Source organism: Sceloporus undulatus, chromosome 5, assembly GCF_019175285.1.
Source record: "Sceloporus undulatus isolate JIND9_A2432 ecotype Alabama chromosome 5, SceUnd_v1.1, whole genome shotgun sequence".
Classification (NCBI taxonomy): Eukaryota; Metazoa; Chordata; class Lepidosauria; order Squamata; family Phrynosomatidae; genus Sceloporus; species Sceloporus undulatus.
This window is the reverse complement of record NC_056526.1, coordinates 158,636,749-158,663,224: the sequence shown is the minus strand read 5'-3', so window position 1 is coordinate 158,663,224 and position 26,476 is coordinate 158,636,749. Positions and strand designations below refer to the sequence as shown.

Here is a 26,476-nt window from a genome sequence, read left to right as displayed (position 1 = left end):
GAACCTAGTTTGACTCTCCATTGTTCACATGCATACCAAATGCACCCAATTATGTGAGGTTGGGTGGGTGGGGGGTGGCTGCCAAAATTTATGATAATCGATATTGGGTTTTTCCCCAAGTTTTTAAAAAGGATCTGCATCATCAATAGTGTGAATAATTGATGCAAACAGACCCAGATAGACCTGGAGCTCATTTCCACTAACATTTAAGCTGGTTTGAGATTCACCTTTACTTCGTGTTGGTAAATTGATTCCAAAAGGTCCATCATTCCCACTATGAAAGTGAATCTTTTCATTATCCCTTTCTAATTGCTTCTTTTTTGGCACAATTGTCATCCCCACTAGTTTGCGCTTCTTCAAAATGCCTGCCTATCATCTGTGCATCATCAGTGATGTAAGTGGCAGCCCAGGCAGCCCAGCTTCGGAACTATATATATATACATTTTCTAAAAAATGAAATGATAGAAGATTTGATTCAATGGTTTTGCAATCACCTGCCTCACTATGAACCTCCATTGGATCAAATAGTTGCAAAACCAATGAATTTTTGTTTAAAAAAATTGGTAGAAGATTTGATACATTGGTTTTGCAACTACTTGCCTCACTGATTGCAAATAGTTGCAAAACCAGTGAATCATGTCTTCTATCAATTTTATTTTTTTTAAAAAAGTCATGCACCCATAGGTCACAGCACAAGCACAAAGGCAGCGTTGGGGGTGAGCTGGATCTAACAGAGGGATGGTAAACACCCCTCTGCCATTGGTCCATCACCTCCAGAATGATGCGATTCAAATCTGTCATTTCCACTTGTTGAACACACTTTGGAATCGATTCTTTTAATAAGAACTGCCAAAGAACTAGTTACAGGGAGGAGTGGTTTTTTTGTGTTTGTTTCGCTTCATCACGATTGAAACCGAGCACAGTAGGATCGAAACAAGTTTCAAATGGGAATGATGGTCATATAACCCGATCAGCAATTTGCTTTAAAATATAGTGGGAGTGTGGCCCTGGGATAAAACACAGCATGCCTTGAATGTGTTCTAAATGTATTTGCATCATCAACTCCATCATTATTCTAATATTTGCATGTGTGAGCATCCAAACTTGTAGAGATGCACATTGAGGTGGTTCCATAGTGTGAATAACAAACCTGGAATGCATGAGTGAGATGATTTGCATCATTGTCTGAATGACCTCCAGGTCCTATCTTCTGAGGCAGCAGAGAACAGGCCTGTCCTATCCTGTGACAGCCCTTGAAGTATTTAAAAAGTGCAATCATGTTATCTTTGTCTTTTCTTCACCAGGCTGAACATGCTATCTTCTTCAACTTTTCCTCACACAAGTTGTTTTCCATGCCTCATCATCCTCATTGCCCTTCTCTGAATGTGCTCCAAGAGGTCTAAAATGAAGTGCCCAGAACTGAATACATTCTTAAAATGAAGTGCTCAGAACTGAATGCAGCACTCTTGAGGCCAGACCAGTACAGAATATAGTGGTACTGCTAGTTCCCTTGACTTGAAAACCACACTTTTCTTAAAGCAGGCTAAATTAGCAAAACGCTTTTGGCTCATGTTCAGTTTATGATCAGCAATAATCCCAAGGTACTTTTCACATGTAATACTGCTGAGCCATGTTTTCCCCATCCTATACCTTTGCATTTGGTTTTTGTGGCCTAAATGTCGAATTTTACATTTGTCTCTACTGAATTTCATGTTATTTTCTACCCAATAGTTTATCTAAGTACCTTTGAATTTTGCTCCTGTCTTCCAATAAGTTAGCTAGAGAGTTTTGTATCATCTGCAGAGTTGATAAGAATTCCCTCCACCTTGCCATCATCCAGTTTGAGGAGGAGTTGTTGTTGTTAGCTGCTTTTGAGTTGACCTCAATTCATGGTGGGCCAGTGATTGAGACATCTCCAAATCCCCCTATCTTCTTCCCCTCTGTTCAGGTCCTATAAACTCAGGTCCGTGGTCTCCCTGATTGAGTCATCTGGCATGTGGTCTTCCTCTCTTTCTATTACCTTCTACCTTCCAGCACCATTATCTTTTCTAATGAGTTATGCCTTCACATGATGTGGCCAAAATGCAACAGCCTCAATTTAATAATCTTGGCTTCCAAGGAGAGTTTGGACTTGATTTGTTCTAGGGCCCAATTGTTTGAGGAGTAGCCATTGATAATGATTCTTTAACCATGTTATTCCACCAATTATGAATCCAACTGACAGTGTTCCCATCTATTCTACATTTAATTAGTTTGCTAATCAAAACATTATGGGGGACGTTATCAAATGCTATGCTGAAATCCAGAAAATTTGAGATCCCCAGTATTCCCAGCTTCTAAAAAACTAGTAACCTGTTTGAAAAGAGTATACAGCAGCTACACATTAAAAGGACTGCCAACAGACAACAGCATGATGGCATCCTCTCATTTCTCACCAAACTGCAATAAATGTATTGCAGGGAGGTGATGTTTTCCTAATATCACTGGATGTCGTTCACAATTACATTTTTCTGGTGGTTTCTCTTAGTAACAAAGTAGCAGTGCCTTTAACAGGAACAGGAAAGGAATACACTTCATTAGTTGTGGAAACCTCTTCCTTTGTTGGTTATTAAAGTGATCCTTTATGAATGAAAACAGGGATGATAATAATAAGGAGAAAAGCGTATCATGCTGTGAACAATTTCCTGCCACTCTGAGTGATCTATTTAAACAGCCCTTGCAGTTGTGGCTGTTTGCTTTGAAAGGCAAGTTATGAATGCAGAATGTATGAGCTCACCATGGTGACTTTTTTAATGTGCTCTGTATTAATGCCCAGAAGTGGGATGCTTTATTTAGTATTTGAAAAAACAAAAAACAAAACAGTAACCTTGGATAATGTAAGGAAAAATCAGAGAACAAAGAAAAAGACCATTTGTTTGATAACTTGTATAGAATTTCTGCCTCACATCTTATGAGCTGAAAAGTACTTGCATGTCATTTCAGTAGAAGGCAGTGGCATAAATTTTGTTGTTATGTCTCTTCATCAGACTCTGATTTATGGCATAAGGCTCCAATTTATGTATATTCTGTCTTGTCAAGGGTTTTCTTGAGAATTATTCAGAGGATGTTTTCCATTGCCTGAGAGAGTATGACTTGTGCAAGACCACCAGGTGGGTTTCCATGGTTGAGTGGGAATTTGTATACCATTTTAACAAGTTGGCATGAACTATAGCATGGTAAATAGCCATGCTTTAGCCAAAGTTCATTTTTAAAAACCTGTCCACACTGAATATAAATTTGATTTGGGGACAGTATTATTTTATTGCTTATTAATCAAACATATGTATCACAACAAAGCATAGATGCTTCCTTTTCATTTTCAAGAAATTTTAAACCTCAAAAATCATATAAGCATAGAATCATAGAGTTGGAAGAGACCACAAAGACCATCCAGTCCAACCCTCTGCCATGCAGGAAATCTCAGTCAAAGCATCCCCGACAGATGGACATCCGGCCTCTGTTTAAAGACCTCCAAAGAGGGAGACTCCAGTACACTCCAAGGGAGTGTGTTCCACTGTTGAAGAGCCCTTACTGTCAAAAGGTTCCTCCTAACGGTGAGGTGGAATCTCTTTTCTTGTAGCTTGCATCCATTGCTCCGGGTCCTAGTCTCTGAGACACCAGAAAACAAGCTTGCTACCTTCTCAATATGACATCCCTTCAAATATTTAAACATATTTATTATATCACCTCTTAACCTTCTCTTCTCCAGGCTAAACATCAACAGCTCCCGAAGTCGTTCCTCATAGGGTATGGTTTCCAGACCCTTCACTATTTTAGTCGCTCTCCTTTGGACATGCTCCAGTTTCTCAACATCCTTTTTAAAACGTGGTGCCCAGAACTGGACACAGTATTTCAGATGGGGCCTGACCAGAGCAGAATAGAGTGGCACTATTACTTCCCTTGATCTAGACACTATACTTCTATTGATGCAGCCTGAAATTGCATTGACCTTGTTAGCTGCTACATCGCACTGTTGACTCATGTTCAACTTATGGTCTACTTGGACTCCCAGATCCCTTTCTCATGTAGTCTCATTCAGCCAGATGTCACCCATCCTATATCTGTGCATTTCATTTTTCCGCCCTAAGTGCAGTACCTTACATTTCTCCGTGTTGAAGTTCATTTTATTAGCATTGGCCCAGCTTTCTAATCTATTAAGGTCATTTTGAATTTTGATCCTGTCCTCTGGGGTGTTAGCTATTCTCCCTAATTTGGTGTCATCTGCAAATTTGATAAGTATGCTCCCAATTCTGTCATCCAAGTAATTGATGACTGGGCCCAGGACAGAGCCCCGTGGGACCCCACTGGTCATTTCTCTCCAGGATGAAAAGGAGACATTGTTGAGCACCCTTTGGGTTCAGCTGGTCAACCAGTTACAAATCCATGTAACAGTTACTTTGTCAAGCCCACATTTCACTAGCTTGTTTACAAGAATGTCATGGGGAACCCTGTCAAAGGCCTTACTGAAATCAAGATATACTATATCCACAGCATTCCCTTCATCTAACAAGCTGGTAATTTTATAAAAAAAGAGATTAGATTTGTCTGACATGACTTGTTTCTCTGAAACCCATGTTGACTTTTTGTGATAATGGAATTGCCTTCTAGATATTCACAGACTCTCTGTTTAATGATCTGCTCCAGAATCTTTCCTGGTATTGAAGTCAGACTAACTGGACGATAATTGTTGGGATCCTCCCCCCCCCCTTTTGAAGATGGGAACAACATTTGCCCTCCTCCAGTCTACTGGGACTTCTGTTCTCCAGGAGTTCTCCAAGATTATTGCCAATGGCTCCGGTATTACATTGGCCAGTAATTTTAATACGCTTGGAAGTAGTTCATCTGGTCCTGGAGACTTAAATTCATTTAGATTAACAAGATATTCCTGTCCTATCTCTTTACTTATTCTGTACTGAAATTCCCCTATTCTGTCCTCCGCTCCATTATCCTCAGGTTGAGCACCCTTTTCCTTTTCTGAGAAGACTGTGGCAAAGAAAGTGTTGTTGAGTAATTCTTCCTTTTCCTCTGTCTCCTGTTAGCATTTTGCCATCTTCTCCACACAGTGGCCCTACCGTTTCCTTCTTCTTACTTTTGCTGTGGACGTATCCAAAAAAGCCCTTTTTGTTGTTTTTAACCTCTCTAGCAAGCCTGAGTTCATTCTGCACTTTAGCTTTTCTGACTTTATCCCTACATGTGCTTGCTATTTGTTTGAATTCCTCTTTGGTGAGTTCCCCCCTTTTCCATTTCTTATCCATGTTCTGTTTCAAACTTAGCTCAGTTGAAAGTTCCTTAGTCACCCATCCTTGTTTCTTGAGACATCTCCCATTTTTCTTCCTTATTGGAACTGTTTGAAATTGTCCCTTCAGTATCTCCCTTTTGAGAAACTCCCATCCGTCTTGAACTCCCTTCTCTTTTAGTATTCCTGACCATGGGATCACCCCCAGTATTTCTCTAAGTTTACTAAAATCAGCTTTCCTAAAGTCCAGAATATGTGTCTGACTATGCCTTCTCCTTTCCATTGTATAACAAACTCCAGGAGAACATAGTCACTTCCACTTAAGGATCCCACCTCTTGCACCCCATTAACTAGGTCATCCCTGTTAGTTAGGATCAGATCGAAAATAGCTGATCTCCTTGTTGCCTCTTCCATCTTTTGGACAATGAAACTGTCTCCAAGGCAAGTGAGGAATTTGCTAGACCTTGAGAATTTGGCTGAGTTTGACTTCCAGCAAATATCAGGATAGTTGAAGTCACCCATCACTACCACATTACTCTGTTCCAGATGTGTGGTCATCTGTTCTAGAAAGGCATCATCCAATTCCTCCGTCTGTCTCGGTGTGTGTGTGTGTGTGTGTGTGTCTGTAGTAGACTCCCACAATAACATCCTTGTTATTTCCCTCCCCTTTAATTTTTATCCAGATGACCTCCACCTGGCTTCTAGGATTGATGTCCTGGATCTCTTCACTGGTGTAAATTTCCCTGACATATAAGGCCTATTTCTCTTGAAAAGGTTATACCCCTGTATTCCTACAATCCACTCATGAGACTCATCCCTATAATTAAAACACAAACTTGGATATAAAATGAATCACTCTGTGCTATCCCTTCTCCGTTTAATATAGCATAATATCACCAAAACTGGTTAGGTAATTGTTGTTGTTACTGTGAATCAAATGGGCTTCAATTTATGGCACTCCAATGAATAAATTTATGGCACCCCAATGAGAGTCCTCCAAGACACCTCATTATTAACAGCCCTCTCAGGTCTTGCAAACATAGACATAGGCTTCCTTGATAAAATCAAATCACTACTAATGAGATCTTCATTTTTTCCTGCTTTCAGCTTTATTGAACTTTGTTATAACTTTATTATAACCTTTTCCAGTAAGTCATGTCATCTCATGATATGTCCAAAGCTGCCTTAAAATGTCCCACTTTCTCTCTCTTCCTCTCATTTTTTCCCTTTGTCATATTACTTTAATTCCTGAAAACTGAGCACAAAGTGCAAAATTAAATTAACTCTTCAGGTAGGAGAGGAGGGGGAAGAATTTTGGCCTTCTCAATAGGTTCAGGCAAAACCAAACTTCTGGAGCCTAGCTTGTCTCTTCTGCCTAAATAAGTGATTCTCAAATTGTGGGGTGGGACCCATGGGGGCATGAGAGTTGCTCAAGAGACAGGTGAGACTTGGAGGCCCTGAGCCCCCTACTTCCACTTCCTGAACTTTTTTTTATCCTGGAGGGGAAGAGAAAGATTGGAGTCTCTGCCTGAGAGTGGAGAAGGAAGAGGAGGAGAGCTATTTCCTTATAAAATGTTAAAATGTCAATATACAGTGTGTCCACGCCATGCACAGATGCATTTTACATGGCTTCCAGCTTACATGGAAGCAGCATGGGGTGTAAAATAATGGTGCATGCACGCTGTGCTGCCACATGCACATGCCCCATTATTTCCTATGGGGCTCAAGCATAGGTGGATTTTCCCTTATGCGGGGGGATCCAGAACAGATCCCCCACTTAAGGGGAGGGTCCACTGTACGTGAATGTGTGAACTAAAATATGTACACAAAAAACAAAATATTTTTGTTCATATACTACACTGAGTGGGGAGGGCTTGCGACATGCGCATGTAGGTGTAAAGCAGGTCACAAGGGTAAAATGTTTGAGAATCACTGTTCTATTTAACAACTTTCACCATCTTGAACCTGAAGTGTGCCTGGCCTTGAAATAAATTTACAATATAAAAGTAAGCCAGCACTGGCTCAGTGGCATGTGTGCTGGGCTGAAGCCTTAGAAAACAAAATACCTCTCATCTAATTATTCTGGAGATATATATTTCAGGACCCATTCTACAGTTCTTCACCTGTAGCTGAAGGCTGATTTGGATTGTCTAAAATTGTGAAATATGTTATTAACTCAGCAGCAGCTCATTGATTTTTTTCTCTTTCTTTTGATACCCTGGTGGAAAGATCGACTGATTGTGTCTAACAAGCTGATATTCAGACTACATTAAGCACCAGTGATTGCTTGCATAACCGGGCTGTCAATGATTTATAAACTGTGCAGACAGAGCACCAAGCAATGTCTCGCCCCAAACAATCAGTTACTCATTAGTTCATTGTTTCAGCAAGTTTCTTGTTTTACCAATAATACTGGTCCTGCATATGTCATTGCCCTACTTTTTGCACATGTAGAAACATTTGGTTTCCTACATCTGTTAAAAGTGACTCCTCTAACAGCACATTTAGGTAGTTAGTGCCAACAGAAATGGAGTCAAACCTGAGCTGCTAAATTACAAAAGTCAGGTAGCAGCCAGTTCTAAAGCAAGGCAAGCAGATTAGAAGTATACTGGGGCCAACATTCTTCCTGCATTAGGCATGAAAAAAAATTCTTCCTGTGGGTTGCATCACATCTGAAAAGTCATTTCATGGGCTGGGAAAGACAGGGATTTTTCCTTTTAAAAAATGAGAATTCAAAATGACTGGAATTTTCCTTCCAGTTGTGATTTTTAGTGTTCTAATAGAGGAGGCCCTGAGATTCATTTAATACCACAAAAGCTGCTTTTGCAAGCTCCCAAAAATGGGAAATCACTTACTATCTTCCCAAAATGTTTTTTTTTTAAACCTGGGAAGGGTCTTGGGGTCTGCTTTCCAACATTGGGTGGGGACAAACCCCAAAGTTGGCAGGACTAGATGCAAGTCTGACAGATTTGACCACCACAAACCAGTGGCGTTTCTAGGGTTGGTGTCACCCGGTTTGGTCAGTCACCATGGGGGTGGGTGGGACCTATATGGGTGGGTCTTCCAGCATGGGGCATCCAGCGCACGCACACAGCCAGAATTACGCTACCCATCCCCAGGGAGCAGCCGCACACTCCTGGGAAGGGCCAAAGAAGAGCCCCTGGGACCCAGGGAGTATGGAAAATACCCCGCGTGCCCCTGAGAAGAGCTGAGGAGAAGCCCCCAGCACTCGAGGAGGCCCAGGGACTGACTGGGTGTCACCTTCCCTTCTGGGGTGTCACCCTGTGTGGTCCACACACCTCTAATGCTACTGCCACAAACCATACAAAGCAAAGATCCATTTCATGCATCTCTCTGCAATGGCTGAGTGGAACAGCTTCCTGAGGCTGCATCTGTACTGCAGAAAGAATGCAGTTTAACAACACTTTAACTGCTATAGAATTCAGGGATTTGTAATTTGTTGTGGCACCAGAGCTTTCTGACAGAGAAAGATAAATATCACCAAACTACAGATATGAGAATTCCATAGCATTGCACCATGGCAGTCAAAGGGTCATCAAATTACATTATTTCTGAAGTACAGATGTGAAAGTGAAGTACAGAGTGAAAGTTAGAACTCGATTCCTCAGAGTTTAGTTCTTTAGCTTTAAATATTTTCTCATTTCCAATTGTTTTTGCTCACAAAAATCTGGACCAAGCAAATTTATCTCCAGCTGTATATCTAAATAGTACATTCCAAATTCTACAAAGGAAGAGGTTATGATTGCCAGGTACCTGTTTTCATCTTTAAATAGTTCCTCATCTCCAATGACTTTGCTTAAAAAATCTGTACCAAATAAATATCTCCCTATTTGTAGGTAATACATCCTATATATTACAAAGGCACAGTTAACTGTTTTCAAGTGAATCAAGAGGAAATAAGGCTATTTTTGTCATGTCTTCACCAATCTCTTATTTGGGTTTTATTTAAAAAAAAATCTATAGGAAGTATGAGGGTGCATGCCATGTTCTGCATCAGTTCATAACATAAGCAAAGGAATGAGATAAATGTTAAAACATTCTTGGGTATTGGACAAAGAGTGAATGGGGGGGGGGAGAGGGAAGGGGGAAGGATTGCTTCTGGCTGTATGAAGACGAAGACGTGCCTTATCAAAAGCTGTCTGGCAGTTTGCATTCCGCTTCCTTTTGATAAGGCTCTGGCCTTCTGAAGTTGAGCCCAAAGGGCTGCCTGCTGAGTTTACACAAGGAAGGAAGCAATCAATTTAGGACTGTGACTGAATGAGCCCTTGTCGTGGTCATTTCCTCACCGTGGCTTCAGAGGCTAAATAACGTATATTCAGGACCAATTTTCAAAAGTGTAGCTGTGCCACCTTGTGGGTTTTATTAAAGAAAAATGTTTCAAGGATAGCAAACTTCCACCTAGACTGTAGGCAGAACAGAAATCCTTGGCTGCCAAAGCATGATGCACACCCTAGCAATGGTAGCTAATAGCTTTACTATCAGGGGTGGTGGTAAATCTACTGTGAAGCTTAAGCTGAGCCTTAATGGAGCTATCCAGGACACTGAAGCATATCCTAAAATAAATGTAGCCCTCTGGATAGCTTTTGTAAAACATGGACAAAATCCCAGAATGGATTTACCACCTGCCCAACTGACATGGAAGTAATCAGTTGCTGGGTACACGCAATATGTCTTTTGGAAAAAGCAGAACAATGTAGGTGGGAAAGCCTGCCAGAAGAGATCCATCTTAATGGCTTTTTAAAAAGCATCTAAGGTGGTAATAAGACGGATCTCCTCCGGCAGGTCATTCCAAAGATTAGGAGCAATTGAGGTGAAAGATCTTTGGCAAGTAGATGTTAGTCTAGTTTTTTGTGTCTGTAATAGAAACTTCCCAGATGTTCTGAGAGTGTGGGGCAGACTATATGGGGAGAAGCATTCCTGCAGGTAACCTGGGCCCAAGCCATGTAGGCCTTTAAAGGTAATAACCAACACCTTGTACTGCACCTGGAAGCTAATCGACAGCCAGTGAAGATTTTTTAATACAGGTGTTATATGGTCAGTTCTAGAAGTACTGGTGACCAATCTGGCTTCCATATTTTGGATCAGTTGAAGCTTCTGAGCTAGGCACAAGGGTAGCCCCATGTAGAGCGCATTGCAGAAATCAAGACGAGAGGTTACCAGAGCATGTACCAATGTTTCAAGGTCCCCCCGGTCCAGGTAGGGTCGCAGCTGGTGAATCAACCAAAGTTGATAACAAGTACTTCTGCCCTTCGCCTTTACCTGTGAAGTCAGCTGGAGGGACGAATCCAGAAGTACTCTTAAACTGCGAACACAGTTCTTTAAGGGAAGTATGACCCCATCCAGGACCAACTAATGGAATTCCTTCCCCAGGCCAGGGTTGCCTATCGCAAGTACCTCTGTTTTCCCTGGATTCAGCTTGTTTGTTTTCCCTCATACAGTCCATTACCCACCCAAAACAGTCATTCAGAGGAGAGATGCCATCTGATAACACCCCGCCCCATGTCTCTGGATGATCTCATCTAGCGGCTTCATGTAGATATTAAATAACATTGGGGACAGAATAATGCCCTGAGGAACACCCGACTTGAGCTTTCTTCCTGGACGAACAACTGTCCCCAAGTGCCACCATCTGGAACCTGCCTGAGAGGTAGGATCGGAACCACTGCAAAACAGTGCCCACAATTTCTAACTCTCACAGGTGTTCCAGAAGGATACCATGGTCGATGGTATTGAAGACCACTGAGAGGTCCAAGAGCACCAGCAGGGTCACACTTCCCCTGTTGATGCCCAGACGGAGATCATCAACTAAGGCAACCATGGCAGTCTCAACTCCATATCCTGCCCTGAAGCCGATTTGAAATGGATCTAGATAATCGGCTTCCTCCAAGACAGCTTGGAGTTGGGAAGCAACTACCCTCTCAATCACCTTGCCCAAGAAAGGTAAAAGGGAGACCGGTCTATAATTCTCTCTCACCAAGGGGTCCAGGGAGGGTTTTTTCAAAAGTGGCTTAACCACCACCTGTTTTAGGCTGGTTGGAACTATACCCTCCCTGAATGAAGCTGTAGTAAAGTTTTTACAGCATTGCCCTGTTAAGGAAAATGCAACATGGGATATACAGTAATAGAAATAAAACATGTATGTGAAAGTCACAGTGACTAAGCAAGAGCAATTAAGAAGCCACACAAGTGAAAAAGCTAATGTAATTTAGAAGTCTTGAATGTCAAGGACAGAATTATAGAATGTACAATTGGAAACACTTAAGATTCATTAAGTGTACAAGGTGAAATGATGAAATTCTTAAGTATGAGTTGAACTATGTGAACCAATCAAAATGAATGTACACACCCACTGGGTGGAAACTGACTAAGTGGGTGGTGATTAACAATGGCTATAATAATTGCTATGTTTGCCAATGTATTTTGTGGGTAGTTGTGGATAGTTGGAGTGTTTTGGAGATTGTGAGGGCATATAGTATTTGTAGATAGTAGAATAAAGTAGATCTTTTATATAAGACTACTGAGTTGTCTGGTGTCTTGAGTGAAGATACAAGAGCCAGCAGGATCCTGGAGAAGTTTGAAGACATCTCAGGAAGAAGAGTGAGAAGGCTTGGAGAGTTTGTCAGGGTCTTCAGCCTATTCTCTGAAACTCTGCTGCTTTGGAGAAAAGCATTAACCACTGATCAAAGCTGGTCAGCACCGCTGCATAACAAGGTGGTGAGTTAGAGCCAGAGGTGAAGAGCTACAACTCCCATCATCCCTGACATGCCCCCCTGGGCGGTCAACCATGAAGGGTAAGGGTCGAGGGGGCAAGTTGTTCTCCTCACACTTCCAAGGAGCTTGTTGGTATTCACAAACTCAAGATGATCTAGTTTAACCTTGTCCTTGGAGTTACTGGACACCTCTCTTATTGTATCTGCCATACAATAGTTTTAAAGGAGGAGGCTGCTGGATTTTTTGCCCCCCTCTCTTTTCATTTTTTTAAAGGGTAAACACTGAAATCCCATACAGAATAAAAACATGTTATATTTAAATGCTTAACAGGTTCAGCTCATTTTCACTGCAAACCATAAGCTTTCAACTGATCAGAGAGAAAAGTGTTTTGGCAGAGAATGAACCAGCTCTAATTTTGGATGTAGTCATCAGTACAATTAAAACAATCATACAGCATACGACATGCCAGTTTTCTATGGAGAAAAAAGAGTCAATAATTACACACTTGCATATGTTAATTCATAGCAACGCATCCAGCCAAACCTAAATGGGCCATTGCCTAACAGGTATTTTTCAAAAACGTAAGCATGCCAAGTTGAAATGGGCCCAGTGGCAAGCAGCAACTTATACAATATATCTTTGGGGAAGGTTCTGTATTTGGGGTGTAAGGTGTGAAGCACCAGTGGTGGGGGTGGGAGTGACTGAAATGCTTTGGTAATAAAATCCATTAACTCTCAAATTAAACATGATTGTAATGAAAGGTGGGGGCGGGGGGAGAACACGTTTCCACAGCAACATGAAGTATAAATAAGTAATCTGAATTAATCCAGAAAAGTTCAGAACCTTTCAAAGCTGTTTTGATCTTGGTTATCTACTGTAACAACAGGGAGACAAATCAGCATCTTGGAGCTGCATGTAGGTGATCAGAAAAAAAAAAATCCAGGTCCTCATGGTTTGATTACCTTATATTTTCTACCATTTATTCTAATAGAGAGAATTAGCAGCTGGTAGCTCTGATGTTAGTGGATCAGTGATCTAGGAGAAACTTGAAAGGAGTTGCCTAGGAGTGCAATTGCTATAGAAATAGCACAGTTTGACACCACTTTAACTGCCATGGTTCCATCCTATAGAATTGAGCCAACAGAACTCTTTGGCAGAGAAGGCTCAAAACCTAATAAAACTGCAAATTCCATAGGATGGAACTATAATACTTAAAAGTGGTGTCAAACTGCATTATTTCTATAGTGTAGAAGCTGATGCCTAACTCCTAAATAGGCTCAGTACATTAGACAGAGCCTTTAAAGTACAGACTAAAACCCAGAACAGATTTGTTGCCTCAGGGTGCATGGCTCCTCCACCATCTGCTTTTCTCCTGAGGAGGAGGTCAGACAGCAGAGGAGGTGGAGGATGGGCAAATACTTGCCCTAAAAGGCTCCTTCACTGCTTGGTTTTCACCTGAGGAGAAGGCCAGGTGGAGAAACACTTACAATGCTCATCTGCTTCTCAGCTTTCTCTTGAACAGAAGTTAACCTATTTTAATTTTGTCCCCTTCCTACTTCCAAGTTGTACAGGTCTGCTATAGGACTTCAATGCATTGTATAACAAATAAAAAAATTGCAAAGGTGACTTTTTGTAATCACATTTCCCAGTGGCATAGCTAGTGGCTATGGTGGACAACAACTCCCGGAATCCAGGCTGGAGGATTTGGGGACTTTTTTAGTCCCCCCCCCTGCAAAAACAACAACAGCTTTTCAGATTTCTGAAAAAATATGTCTAGAAACTATTAAAACTATTAATCTGTGTGTAAGAAAGCAATCTATGCACCTCCTTACTGTTGGCTAAAACTGTTGAGAACTGTACTCTTGGTATGTGTGACAATATGTTCTTTAACATCTTTTCTCCAGTCTTTATTTATCCTGATTTTTTTAAAGGAAAAAAGTGTAAAGAGAAATAGAACAAAAACAGTATGTTCTTTTTTTTCATTTCTGAACTCTTTCAGTTCCATACATTCTTTTTTGTTGTTGTTCAAATTCCTGTTGCTGCTAAAGGACAAGTCACACTTCTCATACTCATATCTGTATCAGCAGTTTTAAATCAGAGTGATTTGGAAGCACTACTGTGTCTCTTCCAACTCCCCTAATTATCCTGTGAATTCAGAACTGCCGGAAACAGCACCAGAGTTATGGGAGCCTTGCGTGACGAGGGAAGGGTGTTGCTTGTAAAGCATGCTCTGAGAAGAGCCAATCCACCTGCCCTGCAGGGCATCAGCTGCCACTGGGTAGAAATGCATGGCCTAAACATCATTTCTGGAGAAAATAGGTAGTTGGGATGTATTAAATAAAAGCCTGTACACAGTCAAAAAAAGAAAGATTAAGTAATCATATACAGTATCAGTGCGTAGGGATATGTGCTGGATAGAAAGATTCCATGGACATATGGTATTTATTAGGAACAAACATTTGGAAGCAGGTGAAGATCACAGTTACCCAACCCAACCTTCAGGCTTCTCAAGTGCTTTGAAAAGATTTTGGGTCGAATTCAATTTTTGGCATTCAATTATTTTTATTATTATTATTGTCTCAAAAAAAAAAACACAAACAAACCAAAGAACAAAACAAAACCTCAATAAGAAAAGCTGCTAACTCTTTTAGGAAACATTTCAATCACACTGATTCCACAGCTGCCTGATCTCATTTAGGTTAGATTAGTAGCAGAACAGATTTTTCAAAAAACAATTGTATTTACATTTGTCTTTGGTTTGCATATGTAAGCTTTGTGTAGACTACCTGGAAATTTTGGAATTATTTTAATAAACAGAAAAATGTTATGAGCAAATCACAAACATTGGGCATATCCAGACCTAATTAAGCAAATGCAGATGTGAATAGAAGTAAATTTTACAGAGGGAAAAGCTGCTGGCTAATATGACAGATTTTACACCATTATACCATACTGAACACACAGATCTCATTTGATTTTGGAAGCTAGGCAGGGCCAGGGCTGGTTAAAACTTGCACGGGAGACCAAGAGAAAATATCAAGATTTTCCAGATAAGGCTAGGAGAAAGTTCTACCTGAAATCCCTGGGAGCCACTGCCAGTCAGAATGAGCTGTGTTCAATGGCCTGATTCAGTATGAGACAGTCTCCTACATTTTTATGACTGGAATTTCTAATACCAGCCAAGTAGGCATATGGAATTTTGCCTCAGGCCAGTGCACAGCAAGCTGCTTCATATAATATCAGACTATTGGTCCACCTAAACAAGCTTCATTTATATACTGCTTCATACTGCCTAAGCAGTGTCTAAGCGGTTTACAACTGTAAGCTAATTTGCCCCCAACAGTCTGGGTACTCATTTTAGTGACCTCAGAAGGATGCAAGCCTGAGTCGAGCTTGAGCCCTTTTCCTGGTCTTGAACTCGCAACCTTATGGTTTTGAGTGAGTGGCTGCAGTACAGTCATTTAACCACTCGCCACCTAATGTCTCCTCAGATATATCTCTAGTATGTATTTCCTATCACTTGCTACCTGATTTTCTTTAGGAAGACACCATAGTGGGACATAGCTGTTACTCCCAGGGACTGCCTGAAAGAAATCTTCAGACATAGTATTTCTCTTCTCTTACTGCCAGATTTGCCAACATTCCCCCCCCCACCAGCATATAGATAAATCGTACAAGCTAGAATCCAGAAATGGGCATTCAAAAGCTTTTCTGCATTATTTAGGACTTCCCCAGTTTCCCCTTTCTTTCTGACATTAGCTTCTCAGGCTGTTCTCAATGGTTCACTCAGGAGTGAAATAGATGGGCAAAATAAAGCAGCCTCTAGCTGCTTTGAAGGTGGGGCACATAGGTGGAAACCCAAACGAAACTCCACTTCAGGGCTAAAAACCAGAGCAAAAACAACCCCGGATGCTCTGGCTTAGCTGAGAAAATGTGCATCTTTGAGGCTGCATATAAAGAACCTGGCACCAGTTCAGAGCTGCGACAAAGCAAAAAGAAGAAAGTGTGACAACTCCAATGGAAGTAATTACAATGTACACAAACCAGACAGTCTAACAGAGTGAAGGGGAGGTGAAAGGGACGTGTGTGTGGGGTGGTGATGGTGGTGGTACATGATCATACTTTGCTACCACAATTTTTAAAGGATGTTGAGAAATGAGTGTGTCTAAAGGAGGGAGACCAAAATAGTGAAGGGTCTGGAAACCATGTTCTATGAGGAACGACTTAGGAATCTGGGGATGTTTAGCCTGGAGAAGAGAAGGTTAAGAGGTGATATGATAGCCCTGTTTAAATATTTGAAGGGATGTCATATTGAGGAGGGAGCAAGCTTGTTTTCCGCTGCTCCAGAGACTAGGACCTGAAGCAATGGATGCAAGCTGCAGGAAAAGAGATTCCACCTCAACATTAGGAGGAACTTCCTGACAGTGGAACAAACTCCCCTGGAGTGTAGTGGAATCTCCTTCCTTAGAGGTTTTTAAACAGAGGCTGGATGGCCATCTGTCGGGGATGCTTTGATTGAGATTTCCTGCATGGCAGGGGGTTGGACTGGATGGCCCTTGTGATCTCTTCCAACTCTATGATTCTATGATTCTAGTGTATCACTCACACACGGATGCACCAATGCCCCATACCAAAGGAGTATTGCATGTGTGGCTGTGTGGGCAATCAAAGGAGTAGCCCTCCACTGTAATGGCATCTAGGTGGATGTGGGATTAATTGGAGGTCACAGGTGGTGGGTTTATGCAGTGGTACACATGTATGGTGGGGATGGAACAACAGCAAAATAAGCCAGTGGCATAGGATAACGCTGTGCTGTGTGATCTGCTCATGGGTATTCAGCCTGCCTTGGGAGTGGGCCATGCAGACAGCACGGTTTTGACCTGCTTTTGGAAAAAGGATTGAGCTGCTTTTTCCTGTTCATCTGCTCCAGCTGAGAAACTGTTTAGGAAAACCTTAAGCCCCTATCCATGTTACTTATGCAAATTTAATCTTGAATTTATCAATCCCCTTCTTAAATCATGTGCTCTGCATAGATTAGTTTTGTTGCTCTATGCCACAATGTTCATTAAAAAGAGTTCACTTAGTAATGTTTGGAAGCATGGGGTTGGAGAAAAATGGCCTCTCCAAAGCCTGGCTGCATCCACACAACAGCTCTATATGATATATTGGATTCTAGTCATAAGAACAAAGAACAGACAACATGTCACTGATACACCTTCTTTCATTTAAAATAATCAAGCTCTGGCAGTTTTTTGTCTGTTCATTTCTCTTTCAGAGAATTGTTGGGTTTTGTAGTAGAGTTTATAGGTGTACATTAGTTATGAACTTGATTGTTTTAGGGAAAAGACCAAAATGTGAAGTCGAAGGCTTTCATAGCCGGCAATCATAGTTTTTTGTGGGTTTTTCGGGCTATGTGGCCATGTTCTAGAAGAAATTCTTCTAGAACATGGCCACATAGCCCGAAAAACCCACAAAAAACTACAAAAGACCAAAACATTTTGGCCTAAATGTCATAACTAGAGTAGGCCCATTCACTCAGTGGAATTTACCTATATGTTGACTCACCATTCAACAATCGTTTGAATAGGTCTCTTCAAGTTGGGACTAACCAATGGGATGTCAAATGGAAGTTGGCAACATTAGTTCTTGGAGGATTTTGCCCTTGTGTATGTGTGTGTCTGTGCACATGCATACATGAACTTATATATTCCCCGCTGATTTATACTTTAGTATGAATTCAGTTGCCAGCACCATCTACAATAGGCTCATTGCATCAATTGTGGAAAGGTAAGTAAATACTTACTTAAATTACATTGGTTTAATCGATCTACTCTAGCTGGGACTAGTAATTGGATTTAGGTTTTTTATCTCTGCCTTTCCTTCACACATTCCTTCTTCTGGATTTTGAATAATCAAAGTATTAACAGAAACATAGTACATCAAAAAAAGCAAACAAGGGAACATTTTAATGCTTCCGCGAAAGTCATGTAATGTCATCCTTGTCAGTCCTTGGAAATGAGTGACAAACATAAATGACAGAATAACTAAATGATTTCAAAAATGGTTGAGCTGAAACTGAATTTTTTTGGTTGGGAGGAATGTTGGGCAAAATTTCAATTCAGCTAAATGTTGGTGATGCTAGGTGTCCAACACTTTGTAACTACAAAACAAATCAGATCATGAAAAGAACATAGATGCAGCGGGTATAAGGCAGGGGGATAGAGCAGGCCAAAATCTTGTTGTAATCAATGGAAGTTAGGGCTCAATGTCATCCTTAAATAAAATAAAATCAATCCACATATATTAAAAAAAAAACAGGTGTAAAATATTTTTTTCTTCTCTCTTTCTCTTTCTTTTTCAACTTATTTTGTTCTATGGCTTCAATTATTCCCAGAACATTTGCTATACGGGGGGGGGGGGGGGGGGGAAGAGTGGTGGACTTCCTGGTGGGGGCAAATGGTGGATTGATTTCTTTACTCTGGTCTCCAATGACAGGGAAGGCTGAAACCTTCCTAAGAGACAAGCCCCAGCTGCCAAATTTGCATCAGGATAAAGAAAATAAAGAAAATACCCACGTATGCTCCAGAAACACTGTTCCACATTAGGAGACCACTGAATAATAATAATAATTAATAATTTGTTTTATTTATATACCGCTATTCCAAAGATCATAGCGGTGAACAGCAAGTAAGCTAATTAGCAAGTAAGCTAATTTGCCCCCAACAGTCTGGGTACTCATTTTAGCGACCTCAGAAGGATGCAAGCCTGAGTCGAGCTTGGGCCCTTTTGCTGGTCTTGAACTCGCATGGCTACAGTACAGGCATTTAACCACTGCGTGACCACGGCTCCAATAATCAAGAAAGCAAATTATTATTTCACATCACAAGTAACTTGTGGACCAAGCAATGAACATCACTCCACACACTTTAAGGAAAATCACTGGTCATCACTGCTCCATTACAGAAAAAAAAAAAAAAAATCCCTTGAAAATTAATCACAAAGTGTTTGGTGAAATTTCAGCAACACGGTAGCCTCCACACATACATTTTCTCATTGTGTTTTAAAATTTATCCCTAAAAATCTAAAAAGAGGCTGCTTCTTTAGGAGACTGAGAACTGATCCTGTATCCAGATTTTCTTTAATTAAAGTTCTTTAATGTAGTTAAAGGAAATGCTTGGTCTTTCAAAAGCTGACTGGAAGGAAGAAAACTTATAGATGCCATACCCTTTTCCCAGCATGAAATTGAAGAACAGGGAATGTACCTTTCAAAATTTTGCCTCTCATACAACTTGTTAAAGGTTCAGAACTACTTAAATAAGGATGACAAGGAGACAACCCTAAATACTGTGTTTGATTATGAAGGAGGGAGATAATACATCTACACCAAATTCCCCCAGAAAAGGCTTTCCATACCCTCCTACAATTTTTAAAAAATAAAGAAAAGGAAAAAGTTCATATTCTTCATCTTTCTAATCTTTTTATTTTGGTTCTGGATTGCATATATATAAAAAATGAAAACTGAAAAAAGAACACATCCAGCAACTCCTGCAGCAAGAGATGTTAGGCCAATGCATTATTTCATTTAGTTTTTTTTTAAAAAAATCTTCCTTTGGGAAAAGGTTAGGCTTACTGTAACCAAGGGGGAAACTTCATTAGTCAATTATTTCTTTATCAAATGGCAGTCATTACATTTCATGATGGAATCTGTCAATGACTAAAATTGTGGAAGTGAAAGAAAAATGAGAACCAAAACTGACAAGTAGTCTATACAATCTGTGCTTCTGGTGAGCGACTATTTTCAGCAAATGACTTACACATTTTAAAGAATATTTTAACAACGGGATAGCGAAACTCCTTCATTATGGTAATGTTTCTTTCTTTCTCTAGGCAGTTATATGAAGGGTGGAAAAAGTTCCACTAGTTTAGGTGGGAATTTAAATGTTCAACAGAGGATGTAGATGCTCTTTGCAATGTAATCATACTTTATTATCAATATGCAAAGGGATCTTGTAGCACCTTTGAGACTAACTGAAAGAAAGAAGCTGGCAGCATAAGCATTTGTAGACTTGAATCTACTTCCTCAGATGCATGGGTGGAGTGGAGAGTCCAGGTAGGTCTATCCCTGTCTTTCTTTCCGGACTAACATGGCTATGTCTTTGAATCTAAGGCCCAATACAGACGGACACTTCGTGGCGTGACAGTGACGATAATAGGGTTAGGTACCGCACACCAACTGCACAGTCCCTAATCCTAGTACAGAGTAGCGGCGTACTAATGGTGGCGTTCCATGTACACGGGTGCCACCATTGTGATGTAAGCGCTGCACAGTGTCTGCATGGCACCATGCATTGCTTACTTTGCGAGTGTGCCACTGGCGCACTTGTGATGTCACTCTGGTGCCGTAAAAAGTACCCAGAAATACCTGGTTCTTTTTACTCCAGAGGGAAGCCACGTGGTTTGGTGGCTGCGATTTCCCTCTGGAGGGAAATAGGTCACTGGCAGGCCACCCTTTTGGGGCGGTCTGTCCTGGGCCATACTTTATAATGACTATTAAATAATTATAGTACTTTTCTTTTGCTTACATTTTAAGGCCCTGTAGGACCAGGAAGGGCCATTCGCTGCAGTCTAGTTATCATTTTTTACAATAATAGTATTTTAAAAGCATGAAAGATTAGCTTTTATTAGTGATGAAGGACCACATGGGGGAATAATTTGTAGTCAGTTATAAATAGTGATGAATTCTTCCCACTTCATCCAGAAACCTTTGTATTCCCCCCCCCCCCAGGAAATACAGAAAGGAGTAAGGTAAGGGTGTCCCATGATCTAGATCATGGGGCACAGGCAGCTTCTGATTTGACTTAAAGTAATTTTTTAAAATCATTGTTATTTCATTATGAAGCAATTATCAGTCTGTTTCTTGTGGGACCTTTCAAAAAGGAATGCCATGGAGAACAGAATTCATTGTGAGCAATTTTATCAAACTGCTGAGACAACATAGTTTTGAATTTCAAGCACTTGTGTCTCATATCTGGTTCAGATTTTCTGAAGATACCACTTTTGTGGTTCATGTATATATTAACATTCTGATCATATCTAGTGTGTGTGTGTGTGTGTGTGTGTGTGTGTTTGTAAAACAGAAATCCTGTGGGCAACACTTGGCTCCTAGGGCACACTGTCATTTTACCAGCCCACCAAAATGAAACTGGAATGGCCAGATATCTACTGTGGAAAATGAAAAGTCTAGTTCTCATTGATGGGTGTTTCTGGAGGAAAAACAATGTTCAGGTGTCTCAAAACACCTAGAAGCACCTTGATTTACCCAGGGTTCTTCACTGACAAATTAGCATGTCCTGCATGGTTATGCCAATGCATCAAGCTACCAAATATATGAAGAAAGTGGGCTAGTACCGCTACATCTTACTCTACTATATCAGGAGTGTAACTGGTTCTGCCAGTCAACACTTTGATGGCCGACAGATCATTAGGGCAGAGATGTGGCCCTCCTATTTCCCCTCATTGCTCCTTTGCTGGCTATAGTGGTTGATGCTGGCCATGCTGTCCTAAACCAGTGTCTGGCTGGTGTAATGGACTGGATAAGGGCAAACAAATTGAAGCTTAATCCAGACAAGACAGAGGTCTCCTGGGCAGTCAAAAGACAGATCTGGGAATGGGAAATCAGCCTGTGTTTGATGCTGTTACACTAACCCTGAAAACTCATGTTCATAGTTTGGGGTACTTCTGGATTCAGCGCTGAGCCTGGAAGCCCATGTATCAGTGGTGACAAGGAGTGCTTTTGCACAACTAAAACTTGTGTGCCAAATGCGCCTGTTCCTGGAGTAGTCAGTTCTGGTCATGATAGTACATGCCTTGGTTACATCCCATCTGGATTGCTGTAATGCACTATATGTGGGGCTGCCTTTGAAAAGTGCTCAGAAACTTCCCATGTATGCCTTGAGACAGGTGTGTGAATAATTCCATATTGGCTATGCTAGGCCTTGTGGGATGTATAGTCCAACAACACCTGGGCAGTTGCATGATTTCCACATCTGTCCAATAGAATGGTATCTGTGACCATCTGCATTTCTAATCCCACTAGCCCTTTCAATGCAATTCTTCCACATGTTTCTGCCATATGTCTATTACTAGTAATGGCACTAGCTGGCACAACAGTATCAGCCAGGATTACTGATCGAGCTATTTACCTTTCATTTACATATAAAACAAACCTGGCAAAACATTTGGAGATATGAAATCAGCAGGACTTGTATCTCATCTGCATGTCCACTATAGTAGTACATATATTGACTTGGGCTTCAATCCAATTGCTAGTGCCAAATGGAGCAGATTTATTGAATTAGCGGGATCCTGAGAAATCAATAGTTATGTGACTTGTTTGGTTTCAGTGGGTCTATGCTAGTTCGTACTAGTCACTGATACATTTAGGCTGTAAATTTCATGAAATATCATAAATGTCAATCTGTTCTAGCCATTGTTTCTTACTAGAGAAATGTATATCTCCACCCTGAAAGGAATATGTGATAAATGTTGATAGACAATTTAGATTGGGGAGGACAAATTACAGCTTGCAGAATGCATGCAGCCCCTAGCCATTTTTGTGACACATCAAATACCCCCTGCAATCTTTTGGAGAGGCAATTTTTGACTCCAAGAAGCTGTACTAACAGCCCTGAAGGGGCAGCCTCTACCCACCCCTTCTTCAGTTGGATTGGTGCTGCAGCAATCTCACACCGTGGTTCCAATCTGGCCTTTCAAGGGTGCAAAAAGGAGCTGCAGGAAGGGGCTCCTTTTTGTGCCCTCGAATGGGCACCATAGCCACAGCGGTGCAGCTATATGGTGCACTTTTGGCACTGCATCATCTGGATGCAGCACCAGAGGTGTGCCATGACACCACACGCCATCTGGAGCAGCACACGGCACAAGGAAGCCCTGGGGGGCAGAGTCGGGCATGCGTTGTCAGGACACTACACCCTGACTTTGCCCCTGGGCCGGCCTTTCAGAGCAGGGCCCAAATGGCCAAAAGCTTATCTTTGCCATATTGCCAGCATTAATAATCAGTCCATCAGCTTGTATAGACCCCTTTTTTCTTTACAATGTTAGATGTTTGTGGGATGCAATGGCTGAAAATGGAGAGATGCTGGCCTCAAGGATCACCTGTCAATTTGTTCCCCAGCTTCTAGTAATTGTCCATCTCTGCTTTTTATTCTAGGATGTACAATTTCCAGATTTAAAAGACAGTGATTATAATGTAATGCAACATGTTGAAATTCTAAAAATATGCCATTCATGGATTCTGAATTTTCACCAGTTTTCTCTTCCATGTTTATTCATCCTCTAAATTTCAAAGGAAAAGATAACATACTTGCACACATGGCTAGTACCTTGAAAAATATAGTAAATGAAGAAATACGGTAATTTTGTGAATGCTAATGACTACTATTCTGTTTTCTTTAAATGTATGGTTTCAAAATATATACTCCTCATTATTAATGTAGTGGAAGCATTCTTTGAAGACTGTGTAAATGGGGAGGAGGTTGTTGCTTCATTGCATCTCATTTATAGAACTTGTTTTCATTATTTTCTTTTCATATACCTTAACGTTTGTTTCCCCTACTTTTCTTTTTACAACAGTGTTAACTATCACTTGAAAAAGGCTTTATTTCCCCCCCCCCCCATACAACTTTGAGCAATGGTTATATACTTAACACACTTTTGTTTTTGCATCTGTTACTCATGATGGAAGTTATGTTTGGAAAAAATTACTATCTTTGTGAATCAAACATTCATGCCAAAAACTTCCATTTTAGAGGCCTATTGAAGAAATCATTTCATGCAGTAATTGTATTTTGGACCAAATCAATTTGTGACTAAATTAATCAAAAATGGACACATTGTAGGGACACAATTTAGGTTTTGCATTTTTGGGTATAATGATACACTTGGTACAAACAAGTTTAAATAGAAAGAGGGTTAATCAATATTCAGTTTAATAAAGTATAGTTACATGTTTCTCCATTTAAAAGACTGGAAAGGTATGGGGATGTGAGCCCTTCATTGATGCTTAATGAACACACAACCTCCCACCTACAATTACTTTCACTATCATTTCTAGAAATAATATAAAAAGTTTCATATTCCATGACATTTCAAAAATAGGTTTTCTTTAACTTCGTAGTTCCCACATCACTCAGTTTAATAGCTCCATCTCCAGTACCTTCCCATTTATCAACTGGTCATCTGTGACACTCAGAAGCACTGTCTCCAGCCTTGACAAACTCAACTGCCCTTGCAAGTCCACCTGGGTTTTGTCACTGTTGGATACTCGAGGAAAGGAATGCCTCACTGAAATATGATACAGATTCTGAATAAATTTAGTTTACTATCTTCCCTTGTTTTGGAACAATTTGAAGTTACAGAATCCTTGGCTGCAGCTGTGAATATAGTTTAGTTTTCTGTTTCTCATTAGATTATGTCTCTTTGAACAAAAGGGTCATAGGCATACTGTATATATTTACTAGCATGCTTAACTTTCTAAGTGTGATTTAATTTTTAAAGTAAGTAATCTGTCACTGAATATATGGCATGCACAATCTTCTTTGCTAAAAGGTTCACTGAGCAGAAAAGTTCATTGAGCAGAAAGGGTCTGAAAGAGTCAGATATATTCTCTGACACTTGTACTTTTTTATTGGCGGTGGGCTGGAATTGTGGCTGCCAGGTTGGATACAGGACAGGGCATCTATGTCTTTTAATGTTAACTGATCCTGGTGCATGAAGATGTAGCATAAAGTTTTGATAGACAGAACTACATAACTTCTCCTTCCTCACACCTAACTGCTGCACTCACCTGCAACAGAGCCTATAGTTCATGGGGGCCAATTCCCTTCCTGACCTCCCTGTAGGCAGCACCCTTACAACAAGCATGGATACTTCTGTTTTTTTCTCTCTCCCCACCTGAAAAAAAACTGGAGGTACTCAAAGTGATACATATTCTAGGGTACTGTTGGGGGTTGGACTCTTTTTGCATGTTTTCATATGTTTGGTGAGCTCTGCATGATTTTAGGGGGGAAATAGCCCCATGATTGTGCCAATTTTAAATTATGTGTGTGTGTTAATAGCCTTTGAGGGACTATTGGGGGATGCGGGGGCCAGAAAAGTGAGATCAAGTGGCCACGTGTGGGTAGCAAGTTGCACTGCTCCCGACCCTGTGCTAGCTGGATGCACAACACTAAAAGATTATGTCAGTGTTGTGCATCCAGACATGGGGTGGGGTGTTATCAGTACGCTGATGACACCCAGATATATTTCTCCAAGTCTCAGGCATCAGCGATGACTTCAGATGGCATCTCTTCTCTCAATGAATGTCTTAAAGCAATAATGGACTGGATGAGGAAAAACAGATTAAAACTGAATCCAGAAAAAACGGATGTACTTACAGTGGGTGACCCTAACCCAGGTATTGTGATACAACCTCCACTCATAGATGGGGTCACATTCTCCTCAAAGGACTGTGTTCATAGTCTGCGGGTGCTCCTAGATCCGTCGCTTCACATGATGAATCAGGTGAATGTGAAGGTCAGGAGCACCAGTTATCAGCTTCGACTGATATGCCAGATGCATCCTTTCCTGAAAGTTAGGGCCCTAGAAACTGTGGTACACGTGCTGGTAACCTCATGTCTCAATTTCTGCAATGCACTCTACATGGGGCTACCCTTGTGCTTAGTTTGGAAGTTCCAATTAGTGCAGAACATGACAGCCAGGTTGGTTTCTGGTGCAGCCAGAAGCGATCATATAACACCTGTTTTACAATCGCTCCACTGGCTGCCTATTAGCTTCCAGGCAGTACAAGGTGTTGGTTATGACCTTTAAAGCACTAAATGGCTTGGGTCCAACCTATCTTCAGGAGCGCCTCCTTCCTTATAATCCACCCTGCACTCTCATGTCTTCTGGGAGGAATTTGTTGCAATGTATAAAAACTAGACTGTCTGGAACCACCCAGAGGACCTTTTTGGCAACCGCTCTCAGATTATGGACCGGCCTGCTGGAGGAGATCCATCACATTACCATCTTAAACAGCTTTAAGAAAGCTGTTAAACTGGATTTTTTCTGGCAGGCCTTTCCTGAATAGATAACTGGCCACCAAAAATCCGAACCTGTTATGCCCCTGAACTCTGCTACAGCCACTGTTTGATTTGTGTTTATTATGTTTATTTCTTCAATATTTTAAGGTATGTTTTAAACTATGTACTGTTTAATTGTATTTTGGGGGTGGGGTGGGATTCTAGTATGAGATTGTATTATTTTAATGTGTAAGCCACCCCAGTTGTGTTGCACAGAGAGGTGGGATATAAATAATTTATTATTATTATTATTATTATTATTATTATTATTATTATTATTATTATTTTATCCAGCTATAGGAACATAACTGGATGCTTCACCACTATCCTCTGG

General features: G+C 40.8%; 1 long non-coding RNA gene across 1 annotated transcript in view; it reads left to right on the top strand.

Annotated features, from left to right (window-relative positions):
• The window catches only part of LOC121932017, a 162,853-nt gene extending 136,377 nt beyond the window's left edge, over nucleotides 1–26,476 (top strand). The window contains exon 3 of the long non-coding RNA XR_006104248.1: nucleotides 26,437–26,476. This is a non-coding gene — a long non-coding RNA (uncharacterized LOC121932017). The remainder of the gene's footprint in view (nucleotides 1–26,436) is intronic.